Source organism: Bos javanicus, chromosome 21, assembly GCF_032452875.1.
Source record: "Bos javanicus breed banteng chromosome 21, ARS-OSU_banteng_1.0, whole genome shotgun sequence".
In the NCBI taxonomy this organism is placed as follows: domain Eukaryota; kingdom Metazoa; phylum Chordata; class Mammalia; order Artiodactyla; family Bovidae; genus Bos; species Bos javanicus.
The window spans coordinates 26,209,125-26,222,119 of record NC_083888.1 but is presented as its reverse complement, the minus strand read 5'-3'; the positions used below and the strand labels follow the sequence as shown (position 1 = coordinate 26,222,119).

Sequence of the window (12,995 nt, the reverse complement as noted above, 5' to 3'; positions counted from 1 at the left end):
GGCAACCCACTCCAGTGTTCTTGCCTGGAGAATCTCAGGGATGGTGGGGCCTGGTGGGCTGCCATCTATGGGGTCGCACAGAGTCGGACACAACTGAAGCGACTTAGCAGCAGCAGCAGCAGCAGCAGCATGTCTTACATTATGGATTTCCCTGGTGGCTCAGACGGTAAAGCGTCAGTCTACAATGCGGGAGACCTGGGTTCCATCCCTGGGTCGGGAAGATCCTCTGGAGAAGAAAATGGCAATCCACTCCAGTACTATTGCCTGGAAAATCCCATGGACAGAGCAGCCTGGTAGGCTACACAGTCCATGGGGTCGCAAAGAGTCGGACACGACTGAGCGACTCAGGCTTCCTTGGTGGCTCTAATGGTAAAGCGTCTGCCTGCAATTCGGGAGACCCGGGTTCGATTCCTGGGTCGGGAAGGTCCCCTGGAGAAGGAAATGGCAATCCACTCCAGCACTCTAGCCTGGAAAATCCCATGGACGGAGGAGCCTGATAGGCAACAGTCCATGGGGTCGCAAAGAGTCAGACACGACTGAGCGACTTCACTTTCACTTTCATGTCTTATATTGGAGCTTCCCTGGTGGCTCAGCAATGAGAATTGCTCAGAGAATGGCTCAGAGTGGCTCAGAGAATCCGCTTGCAATGCAGGAGATGCAGGTTCAAACCCTAGTTCAGGAAGATCCCCTGGAGGAGGAAATGGCAACCCACCCCAGTATTCTTGCCTGGAGAATCCCATGGACAGAGAAGCCTAGAGGGCTATGGTCCACAGGCTTGCAAAGATTTGGACATGACTGAAGTGACTTAGCACAGCATACATAAAATGTTCATAAATATTGCAAAATATCTGTAGGGTATTTATCCTCCTATTGATCTGTTTTCATTCTTACAAGACAACCATATGATCTATTTATATGTATTTATATATATGGTTTATTAGAGTATAATTGCTTTACAATGTTGTATTAGTTTCTGCTGTACAACAAAGCGAATCAGCTATATGTATACCTATATCCCCTCCGTCCTGAGCTTTGCACCCACCCCCAGTCCCACCACTCTAGGTCATCACAGACCTAGAGAGCTCTGCACCAGAAAATACCAGAACAGAACCAGCACTGATGATAAGGACTTTGACTTCCCAACAGGAAAGAGCCCTGAAGGAGGTTAGTCAGAAGAAAGTTGAGGCACAGATGCAAAATTTAAGATAGGACCAAAAACTCAGTCAATCAATGTAACTAATATTGTATCACAACATTTAACAAATCTAAATAAATGCCAGAAATCTGTAGTGAATCAAATGTCAAAATTTTCAAGAAAGACAGAAACAGTATCACTGGTTTTTCTTTTTGCCTCCAGGACCTACAGTTGCTTGTGTCTCATAAAATGGGCTTCCCAGGTGGCGCTAGTGGTAAAAACAAAAACAAAAAACCCTCCTGCCAATGCAGGAAATACAAGAGACATGGGTTTGATCCCTGGGTCAGGAAGATCCCCTGAAGGAGGGCATGGCAACCCACTCCAGTATCCTTGCCTGGAGAATCCCATGGTCAGAGGAGTCTGGCGGGCTACAGTCCATGGGAGTCAGAGTTGGACATGACTGAACTGACTCAGCACTTCGTACACACAAAAGGCTATAGAATTGACCAGCCACAAGCCTGGGGCTCAGCTGTGAGTACCCGTTGGGTGAAGCTTGGGGATGGCTGTGGGAAGGGAAGAGAAAGGAACCAAGTGGACTCATGGCTTAGCGATGCTGGGCAGAAAAAACAACCTTTTGCTGAGTAACATGGAAATAGATCTGAAACATATGGATTAAATTCCTCCCAAAATAAACACAATTTTTAAAGGAAAGGAAAAGTACTTAGCCACTATGTTTGAGGTTTTCCTGAACCCAATCCTTTGGAAAATTGACACACGAGTGAATTACTCAGTGGTTATAACACAGCCGGCTTTGAAACAGGCTCGTCATAAACCACCAGTTTGTTTTTCAAACAAAAAATGTTAACGGTTTGCCTAAATCTGCTCCCTTGGCTCAGTCCTTTCGAGGTTCATTCTTGTTGTTCTTTACAGGATGGGGAACTGCTCTGCATGGCCACTGTCTGCCTGAGAAGCTCTGGGTTCTAAGCCCCAAGAATTAGGGGAGTTCAAGGAGACCAAGCTGGGAATAATGGCCCCTACTACACAGCAAGGACAAGAGCCCTGGAAAGAAGGCGGGTTACTGATGCACTGGACTAAGAGCTAGACAGACATCCAAGATGTCCTCCTGTAACTTCCCTCATGGTCCAGGGGTTGAGACTCTGCTAGTTTCTACTGCAAGGGCACAGGTTCAATCCCTGGTCTGGGAAGTTCTACGTACCATGCAGGAAAAAAAAAAAAATAGATCATTCTGTACCAGCTCCAAACCCTTGGGCATCAGTGTCCTCAGCATTCACATGCAGGCACCATTGCCCCCTCTGGGGAGCAGAGAGAAGGAGGGCACGCAGCGGGGTGAGAGCCGGGCAGTAGCCACTGCAACCAAGTAGACAGCTCAGGCTCATCAGTGGCCATCCATCAGACAGTCCTGTGGGATCTAGGAAGCCAGTGTCATTGGTCACCTGGCCTGACAACTCAGGGCAACCTAAGAGCCAGTGTAAGGCCAGCCCTAGGAAGCAAGAGGAAGCTGAATCCTCACAGTTTGGGAGTCAATCCTATAGTTCCTGGTGGACCAGTTTCCAAAGCAATGGGCACTGATGTCAAGACCCTTGGACACAAGGCCATCTGGATAGAGAGGCTGCTGATCACCAGCTCTTTCTTGACACTGCCTAGTTCAGTGGGTTGTTGGTCTGGCAGCAGACCCAGCCCCAGGCAACAGCACGTGTATATCCTGAAAGGAACCCTCGCTGTCCCTTCCCTCCCTCAGGGTTTCTCAAGTACCCAGTAGTGCTCTCTAGACTGAGCATACCTCACATTCATCACCTTAAATCAGTCACATGATGATGCTTTTAGAGCTTGCTCTGTGTCTAGGTGGTGCTACTAATATAGAACCCACCTGCCAACACAGGAGACATGAGACAGGGGTTCGATCCCCAAGTCAGGAAGAGCCCCTGGAGAAGGAAATGGCAACCCACTCCAGTATTCTTGCTTGGAGAATCCCATGGACAGAGGAGCCTGGTGGGCTACAGTCCACAGGGTCACAAAGAATTGGACACGACTGAAGTGACTTAGCATGCACGCCCACACAGTGCATACAGGGAGTTCTTCAGATCCCTTTCTAAGGACAAGGACCATCCATCAGTGAGGGGTGGGGCTCCCTTCGGGCATTGTTCCATTTAGAGCATCAATTTTCTCCTTTGAGAGAGCTTTGTAAGACACACACAGGAGCTCCAGCTTGAACTGGAACCTTCCGCCTCACCCTGGGCCAGTGGAACTTTTCCATTCTTAAGCTTCTAGCTTAACAGTCCCTTTTCAAAATTCACTCTCAAAAACATCCTGCCTTTAAATTTTACATTTGGCTAGTTTACACCGATGAAAAGAGATGTGAGAGCCTCGGTAGAATTTGTTGAGTCTTATACCCAGAAATATGCTTTTATTTTTTTCCCTTGCCAACTTTTTTAGAATCTGAAAAGTCTTGGACAGTTAGACAAGGTTGCAAGTAAAAAAGCCCATTTCTGCAAGAAGCTCACTGCTCTCTTTGCTTCCCCCGGTGGACAGCTACTGCTGGAGACTTCTGAGCCAGCACCTGCCACACTCCTTTCCTCACGGGGAGCCCGTGTGCCCCACATTTGTCAGAGTGTTACCCAGGACAATTCTGGTTTCCTTCCACTGACAACTATTGACACAACAACCAGCAAGGCATCCAGAATGTCAAGAAGCACAGCAAGACCAATCACAATAAAACTAAGATAACACTCTTCATAGGGCTGCCAAAAGCAATAAAAAATTCTCCAGGACAGAGGTTTCCAAACCATGCTCCATGGAACCCCTACAGTTCTGTGGAATTCTTTAGAGGCCACAAGACAAAACCCAAACCCTCACAGCCACAGCCACGTTTTCTCTGGTTTGTAAACTGGATTTAGTAAGATTTTGTAGAAAAAAAAAATTTATGGTTAAAGTAGTTTTAAACCACTGGCCTGAGAGACAAAGGCTCCAGAGACCTACAGTTGCCCAGAGGGATGTTCTCTCTCTTCAGCTTTAGAGAGTTCATGCACCTGAGGCAGCTACAGAGCTTCATGCAACTGAAGGGTTGCAAGAAATGAAATGTTTAGGCCTGTCTGTGCTTCTGGATTTTTCTGCATGGCCTCCGCATTTTCCCGCATGGCATGCTGCAGTCCATGGAGTCGCAAAGAGTCAGACACAACTGAGTGACTGAACTGAACTGACTGTGCTTCTGGATTTTTCTGCATGGCCTCCTCTCTGCATAGAATGCCTTCTGAACTCTACTCTCCACATTTGCCTTACCAGAAAATTCCTCTGTGTGTGCTCAGTTGCTCAGCTGTGTCCAACTCTTTCGTGGCCCCATGGACTGTAGCTCACCAGGCTCCTCTATCTGTGGGATTTGCCAGGCAAGAATACTGGAGCAGGTTGCCATTTCCTTCTCCAGGGGATCTTCCCAACCTAGAGATCAAACCTGCATCTCCTGCATTGGCAGGTGGATTCTTTACCACGGAGCCATCTGAGAAGCCCCAGAAAAGCCCTTTAAACTCCTGCTAATCCTTCTAGATGCACCTCTTCTCATGCCACTTCTCAGGGGAGCTTCTCAAGGGATGACCCCTGGCTTTGCCTGCCCCCAAGCAGGCCCTCTGCCCACCACACCTCCTGACCCATCTGTCCTAGCCCTGGTCACACTGCATGGCAACCGCTGATTTGGATGTTTGCTTCTCCATGTGGGGGCTTCCCTGGTGGCTCAGTGGTGAAGAATCTGCCTGCCAATGCAGGAGATACGAGTTTGATTTCTGGTCCAGGAAGATCCCCTGGAGAAGGAAATGGCAACACACTCCAGTATTCTTGCCTGGAGAATCCCATGGACAGAGGAGCCTGGCAGGCTACAGTCCATGGGCCCACAAAGAGCTGGACACGATTGAGTGACTAAACAACAACAACCCCTTCATGGGACTGTTAGCTCTGGAGGACAGAGATCACTTATTCAACTATGCCTCCTTCATGGCTAACACAGGGTCTCCCCTTAGAAGATGCTCAAACCAGTAGTCAATTTCTTCCCTGCTCCCGGATGCATCAGTGGCGACTAAATGCAGTTGCATACCTGCATCTTGGGCTGCAGGGGGCATCTCCAATGGCCAGTTCATCCCCACAGTAATGCCATAGGGAGGGCAGTTGAGGAAGATCATTGAGCCTAAATTTCATTTTCAGGTTCAAAAAAAAAAAAAAACCAGTTGTGATCTTCAGAGTCAAATAAAGTTGTTGAAATGTAAACACGCATTCTCAGTGTCTGGAAGAGGACTGAGATGAAATTCCCGAAGTGATCTCTTAATACCACCAAAATTACACTCAAATGCCTCTGCCAGGCAAAGATAAATTGCCATTTTCACAATGGTCTTGCACTTAAAAGTAACTTGGCCCAGGGAGCTTTGGAAAATTTATTATGACCGGGAAAAGGGGAAACTCAAAGGGGTTCAAGATATTTAGTCTACTGATAAGACAGCTTAGGAGTGACAATAATTATCTCCAAGAATTTGAAGGGTCGTTAGCAGGTCATTAGAAGGACACCGGCCAGCTGGGCCCCATCTCCTTGGACATCAGAAATGGACTCTAACTACACCAAAACGAGTTGAGTTAGGGCTTCCGTGGTGGCTCAGTAGTAATGAATCTGCCTGTCATTGCAGGAGATGCACATTCGATCCCTGATCCAGGAAGATCCCACATGCCTGGAGCCCATGTACCGTAACTACTGAGCCTGCGCTCTAGAGCCTATGAGCTGCAGCAAGAGAAACCACTGCAATGAGACGGCCATACACCACAACTACAGAAAAGCCTGAGCAGCAACAAAGACCCAACACAGCCAATGAATAAATAAATACATTCTTTTTAAAGTATGAAGACCTTAGAAAAAAAAAAGTCGTATTAGTGTCACAAAATGCCGGCAATGATGTAGGCCCTGGTGACCCAAAGAAAGCTCGTGGACCAGCAGCATCACCTGGGAGCTTGTCAGAAATGCAGATGCTGGCCCCACCCCCCAGATCTGTCTGATCAGAACTTGCATTTTTACTAGCGCCCCAGTGACTTGCTTGCACGTTCGAGTCTAAAAAACTCTGCCATGGTACCTTCCTTGGTCCCACATGTTGAGCTAAGTTGCTTCAGTCGTGTCCAATTCTTCACAGTCCTATGGACTGTAGCCCACCAGGCTCCTCTGTCCGTGAGGATTCTCCAGGCAAGAATACTGGAGTGGGTTGTCGTTTCCTCCTCCAGGGGATCTTCCCAACATGGGGATTGAACCCAGGTCTCTTAAGTATCCTGCACTGGCAGGCAGGTTCTTTACCACTAGTGCTACCTAGGAAGCCCCACGGGCTGGGTCTGTCTTCATAGCCATAAAGTCTCAGGCCACCAGCATGAACTCCTGATCCCAGAAAAGGCCACATATTATAGTAGGCTCCTGGAGAAGTCAGCAGCCCCCTGCCCCACACCGCGCCCTCCCCCCCATGATGAATAGAGACAAGAGAGGCAATAGTCTAGCACAAATACTTTGCATGCCAGAAGGACCCTTTTCTAGATGGGCCTTCCCTGTGACAGAAAATGCCTAATGGCTAAGCTCTTCTGTGGACAGCTAAAGGAAAGAAATGCTTAGGGTTTGCAAAAGCTGTTGTCTGGTCAAAGCACTTTAAACCCAAGTTATATCTATCATGTGGCTGTCCTTGTGAAAGATTCAGATAATGCCTCAGCAATTTCCCCACATGAGGAGCCAGACTGTCCGGAGCTGGAGAGCGGAAACCTGTTCTGAGTGAGTGTCGGTGGGGGAGGTGGCTGCCTGGGCTCCGCCACACACAAACCGCGCTCCCTCACCTGCAAGGGATGGGAAGGGAGAGGTGGACTCAGATGCTTGGAGCCAAACTGAGCCTAGAGAGGGGCCCTGGAAGGTAACATAGGAGGGGAGAGTCACAGCTTCTCTCCCTTGGGGTGGGGAAGTGAGTTTCCTGGCACCGAGGGTACAAAGCAGAAAGCAAATGTATATTTGATGACATTTCTCTGCAGGCAGCCTCTCTTCCAAAGAGCCAAGTCTAAATGAAGCCTGGTACCAAAGCAGAGAGCGGAAAGAGGATAGGGAACCTCCCAGAGAGGTTAGGAGAGCCCCTGGAAGTGCAGATGTTAATAAGACTCACTGTGATAATGTACCAGGTGTGCGCGTGCGTGCTCAGTGGTATCTGAACTTGCGACCCCACGCACTAGCTCAACACGCTCCTCTGTCCATGCAATTTCCCAGGCAAAAATACTTGAGTGGGAAGTGGGAAAGAGGTTCAAGAGGGAGGGGACATATACATATCTATGGCTGATCTATGTTGATGTATGGCAAAAAAACAACAATACAATATTATAAATCAATTATTCTCCAAATAAAAATAAGTAAATTAAGAATAATAAACAAAACTGGAGCGTGTTGCCATTTCCTTCTTCAGGTGATCTTCCCCACCCAGGGATTGAACCCCAGTCTCTTGGGTCTCCTGCATTGGCAGGCGGGTTCTTACCAGCTGAGCCACCAGAGAAGCCCAACAGGCACCACAATTCTGTCCAATTTACCAAAATGTCCATTTGCCATGCTCTTGGGAAAGGAGGCTCTGGGCCCAGCTGATCAGCCGGCAAAATAGTAAAAAGGAACTCAGTCTCTGCCTAGACCCATTACCATCCTAATCTCCTACTAACCTAACCAGACACAGGAGAGTAAGAATGTAATCACTTCCTGTTCCCTGTTGAAAAGAACTGAGTTGCTTCCATATAATGATCAAAAATGCAGCAAAAGGAGACAACTGATGCAATATCTGGAGGAGATGAACCATTTTGGTATTTGCCATCATGTGGAAAGAGAGATGTAGGGATTTCTGGTGGTCCAGTGGCTAAGACTCCAAGCTTCCAAAGCAGGGAGCCCAGGTTCGATCCCTAGCCAGGGAACTAAATCCCACACACTGAAACTAAGAGTTTAAATGCTACAACTAAAGATCTTGCATGCTTCGACTAGGACCCAGGCTTGTTGTTGTTCAGTGGCTCAGTCGTGTCCAATTCTTTGCGACTCCATGGACTAAAGCATACCAGGCTTTCCTGCCCTTTACTATCTCCTAGAGTTTGCTCAAACTCACGCCCATTCAATAGGACCCAGTATGGCCAAATTATTTAATTAAAAACTTTTAAAAAGAGAGAGATGTTACCTAGACTGATCATGGATATGAGGTCTTGTGGATTTGACCCATAAACATAACTTTGTTTCTTTTAGAAATCAACATGCTTGTATTTATCTTTTGAGTTATAACTATAAATGCAAAATGTGTTTATCAAACTGTGCTGCTCCATCAATACCACATGAGGTATTAAAAGGGGGTCACTTAAGCAGCAGGCCTCAAAAGATGCTGAGAGTCACCCCCATCAGCCCGCCAGCCATCCCCACTTAATGCCACACTTGCTATTTCATCTGTCTGTCCCAGCCACTCAGAAGCTGCTGCAGCAGACAGAATACTACAGGATCCAGGAAAAGCCTCTTTCTGTCTCTCACACCAGTCCCTCCCCTTCTTTGGCCCTCTACTCCAAAAGGATTCTGTAGTTAGATAGTTTTCCTACCAGTAAGTCTTGTGTGCTGGAAACTGGAACAGTACAGGAGTCCAGAGAAGAGAATCATGATTTCAAGTTCAGCCAGGGCCCACGTCATCATTCACATCACCAGATAGACGAAAGATTCCCAGAATCCGTGGACTGCATCCATCAGTTCCACTCCTTCCAGATGGAGGGAGCTAAGATGACTTTGATCTACTAAGGAAAAAATACATATATATGGAAAATCTAAGAGCATCAGAATGTAAAACTGGTGGAAACACACACAGACACCCACATGTACACCCATACTTTTTGTAGGAAAAAAAAATCTAACTGTGAGATTGGACTCAGTACAACTCCATTATCCAAACTTCTGCATGATATCACATATTCAACTTGACTCAGTGGTAAATAATCCGTCTGCCAATGCAGGAGATGAGGGTTTGAGCTCTGGGTCAGGAAGATCCCCTGGAGGAGGGCATGGCAACCCACTCCAGTATTCTTGCCTGAAGAATCCTATGGACAGAGGAGCCTGGAGGGCTATAGTCCACAGGGTTGCAAAGAATTAGACATGATTGAGCACACCAGACAGAACCTCAAAGACAGAGCTGGAGGAAATCTTCAGATCTATCTGTGACCACCAAAGTGGCAATGCTCCAGGCAGAGTATGGTAGTGTTTTGGTCCAAGTCTCACAGTCAAGCAAGGTTCAAACACAAGGGCACGTGCCTCCTGACTAGGAGCAACCATTCAGGGGTTTCCTAGACCATATGCTGCCGTAGTACATCGACCCCACACTTCATCCTCCAGGAATCAAGAAATGGGGCTGCAGTGGGCACTTCCCATCAATACCCAAGGGAACCTCACCTCCAAGAGGACAAGGAGTTCCCTCAGAAGATCCTGAATTCCTCTGAGAGAAGGATCAGGAAGAATAGATCATCTCAACCAGAGGGCTGTGATAACATTTTGAAAATGACTTACTTTCTCCAAGTGGCACAGGTGGGGAAAACAGGCAACTGATTTGTTTCATGCAAACATTCTTCCACTGATCTTTGGTGAACACGTTAGGGTTTTTTGTTGTTGTTGTTGTTGCTTTTGTTTTTTCCAACACTGTAATCAACTTCAGCACTTTCATCATTTCTATCGACAAGTTCTCGAACATGAATATAAAGTGGAGCTGGAGTCCCTATCAAACAATCACTAGGTTAGGAGAGACAGCAGAGGGCTGGTGAATGTAATCCAAAAGCAGTGCACAACCGACTTTAAAATATACCTCTGGGAACTTCCCTGGTGATCCAGGGGTTGAGACTTTGAGCACCCAATGCAGGGGCATGGGTTTGATCCCTGGTTGGGGAGCTAGGATCCTGCATGCTGAGTGGCATGGCAAAAAAAAAAAAGTAAAATATACTTATAATCACTACCATTTTAAGAGCTTTCTTTGTGTTTAGCATGGATATAAGTGCTTTACATTTTACTACTTAATTCTCACTGGCAACTCTGCAAGGTTGGTTGTGTTGTCCCCGGTTTCCATATTGGGGAAATAGACAGAGTTTAAGCAACTTTTGAAAAGTCACACAAGCTGTCTTCAAAAATGAATAAAGATGCTTGAGTGTTTTTACTCTCTATAGGCCTTCTACCAGACACAAACAGAAGCAGATCTTCTGAGTTTCTGGCGATGTTAAGATGAAGGAAGCTACATCTTCTACATAGCTGAAAAATTACAAAAAGAAGAGCCTCAGCCAATGTCATTTCTTATCAGAGAACGGAGATGTTTAATTTGCCCAGATTAACTCCTACAGGTTCTCTGCAGCCTGTTTCCAGGCAGCCAACTTGCAAAATGCTCTACTGGGCTAAAGAGGAACCAATGGAAGCCTCTTTAAGAGTGTTATGCGCCTGGGAGGAAGCGATTGGGCTCGGAAAACAGCACAGCTGCTTTTGCAAAAGCATCCAAACTCATTCTCTGTAAACGTGATCTATCTGCTTTTTCTCCATTCTGTCCCTGTAACTGTGAAACTAGTATCGCCTTCCGGTACCGTATTTACTAAAGAATTTAATAATGCGGAATATGATCCTATGTCAAACGCCTAAAACAGTTTGGCGGGGGGTGGTGGTCTCTAATTAGGTCTGGCACCATCTCACTGTCTCAGCGTGCGTTGCACAATTACAACACCTCGGAGGGCCCCGTGGTGCTGCAGAGAAGCCCCCCACGACACCACACTGAAAGTCGGGTAAGAGCTCAGCTTCAGGGCGATCTCGGAGCGGGTCACAAACCACCCAGGCTTCCTTTATCCTCCTGAGTGGCTCACGTCGCCTCGGGACGGGATCCCGAGGGCTCCCGCAGACCATCGGCCCTTCTCCACCTGCCCTGTACCCCTACTCTCCGAGTCTGGAAGGAAAGCCGCGCCATTTCCCCGGAGACCCAGGGCCACCGACCGGGAGTGGAGGAAGCGGCTGGGAGCTGTCCATGGTGGCGCCGCGCCTGGGCACGCAGAGCCGCCGGCTCCCGCCCCCGGGCGCGCCCGGGATCACGCTCCAGACCGCCGGAATGGAGAGACAGACTCGCTCCCAGCCTGCAGCCAGGCACTGGCTCACACATCAAAAGTTCAGTTTTAAAAGGGTTTTCTCACCTGTGGGCAGCCTTGGCTGCACGAAGCAGGACTCAGGACCTCAAACCCGGCTCCTGGCGGCGCGCCTGGGACGGCCGTAGTGTTGGACCCTTGGGGAACCGCGGCGGTCTTGAGAGCGCGGACAGCGAGTCTGCGGCGGAGGACCTCGGCGCACTGAGCTCCTTTCTCAAGAGCACATGCGTCCCGCCGGCTTCACTCCAGAGTGTCTCTGGCCCTGGTTCCCAGAGTGGCGAGCTGGAGACCTGGCCACGGCCCTGGCCTGGGCTCCGCCAGGTCCCTGTCTTTATTCCCAACCTTATTTGACCTTTCTTGGAGCTGACATTCCTCGCCAGGGACTGCCGAACCCTCTTGTAGCGATGCCAGGTTGGGCGTCGTAGTCTAGACACCAGTAGGGGTTCTCCTGTCATCTAACATTCAATTAACCTCCACCCGTCGTGTGCCAGAGCGATGCTGGGTGCCTCACGCCGTCGGGGAGAGCGCGCGCGGGGAGGTAGCCGGAGGCGGAGGGGAAACGAGAAGGAAGATGGTGCTCAAAGCCGAGCAGCAGGGCGCAGACCTGTTGCCAGGTGCGCGCTCACTAGTGCACGGTGTGAGCCGGCTCCCTGTGAGCTGGACTCCGCGATCTGACCCTCGGAGCAGTCACTCCTCGACGAGACACTTCGGGGCGCAAGCATCTCCCCGGAGACATTCAGAACGGGGGAACTCTACAGAAAACGGGGACCTGCTCCCCGCCGGATGCGCTCCGAGGACACTGGCGTCCCCCCGGCACCTGCCCCTTGCAAAGTCTCACACGACCTCAGAGAAATCCCACAGCAGACGTGTGCCCATCAACAGACACGTGGACAGACAGACAGACAGCACAGCACAGACTGGACAGACAAGCCCATGACGCGGTGCGTTTTCCCTAACACCGGTGGAGGCGCCGAACCCCCCATCTCCCCTCCCCTCTGAGGCTGAGCAGTCCACACAGCCCCGGCGCGCCGAGCCGGCCCGCTTACCTCTGGGTCGGTAGCCGAGACACTCTCACGCCTCGCGGGCCAGAAGCGCTGCGGTCAGAGCGGTCGGGTGGCACACTGACCGGCCCGGTTATGTCCCGGGACTCGGGCAAGCCGAGTGGTAGTTCGTCCGGGAAAGCGGGGTTCAGCCCCTGACCGCGCTCAGCTCCGTCGGCTCCGCGCGCCGCTGGCCCTCTCCAGGATCAGCCGGGGTGCACCGCGCTGCGCTCGCCCGCGCTCCCCGGCCGCCCGCCAGAGCGGCGGCTTTTATAGAGTGCTGCCTGCTCTTCAGCCGGCTGCGCCAGGCTGGCTCCTCCCCGGGGCCCCTGACGCCCGCGCGCCACCGACCCGCCCCCCGCTGAAGCTCGCCTCCCCCTTGCCCAAGTCGGGCGGGGGCCCCGGGCCCCGGCCGGACCCGGGCGGGCTCTGGCGGCCGCTCTGGGAGACGCAGACCCGAGCCCGCGGAGCCTGGGGGAACCCGGGCGCGCGGAGTCCGCCGGCGGCGGCGGAAGCAGCCAGGTGAGGGCGCTGGAGTCCAGGACACGAGAGGAGCAGCCGCGGCTAGCAGCGGAGAGCCTCTTTGCGCTCGGAGGGCTTGGGGTCGTGGTGCGTAAGCCTGAATCCCTGCTCCAAACCAGCGAGGGGAGAGGCTC

At 50.3% G+C, this 12,995-nt stretch overlaps 1 protein-coding gene across 5 annotated transcripts in view; it reads right to left on the bottom strand.

Annotated features, from left to right (window-relative positions):
* The window catches only part of CEMIP (cell migration inducing hyaluronidase 1), a 160,135-nt gene extending 147,547 nt beyond the window's left edge, over positions 1–12,588 (bottom strand). For 2 of the 5 annotated variants that reach the window (XM_061394593.1, XM_061394588.1), the window contains exon 1: positions 12,346–12,588. The gene's annotated coding sequence lies outside the window, so the exon portion shown is untranslated. Of the gene's footprint in view, positions 1–8,749; positions 8,939–9,701; positions 9,907–11,347; positions 12,294–12,345 lie in introns of those variants that run through there. The other 3 variants (XM_061394589.1, XM_061394591.1, XM_061394590.1) reach the window with 3 other exon arrangements.
* Positions 12,589–12,995: the final 407 nt, after the last annotated feature.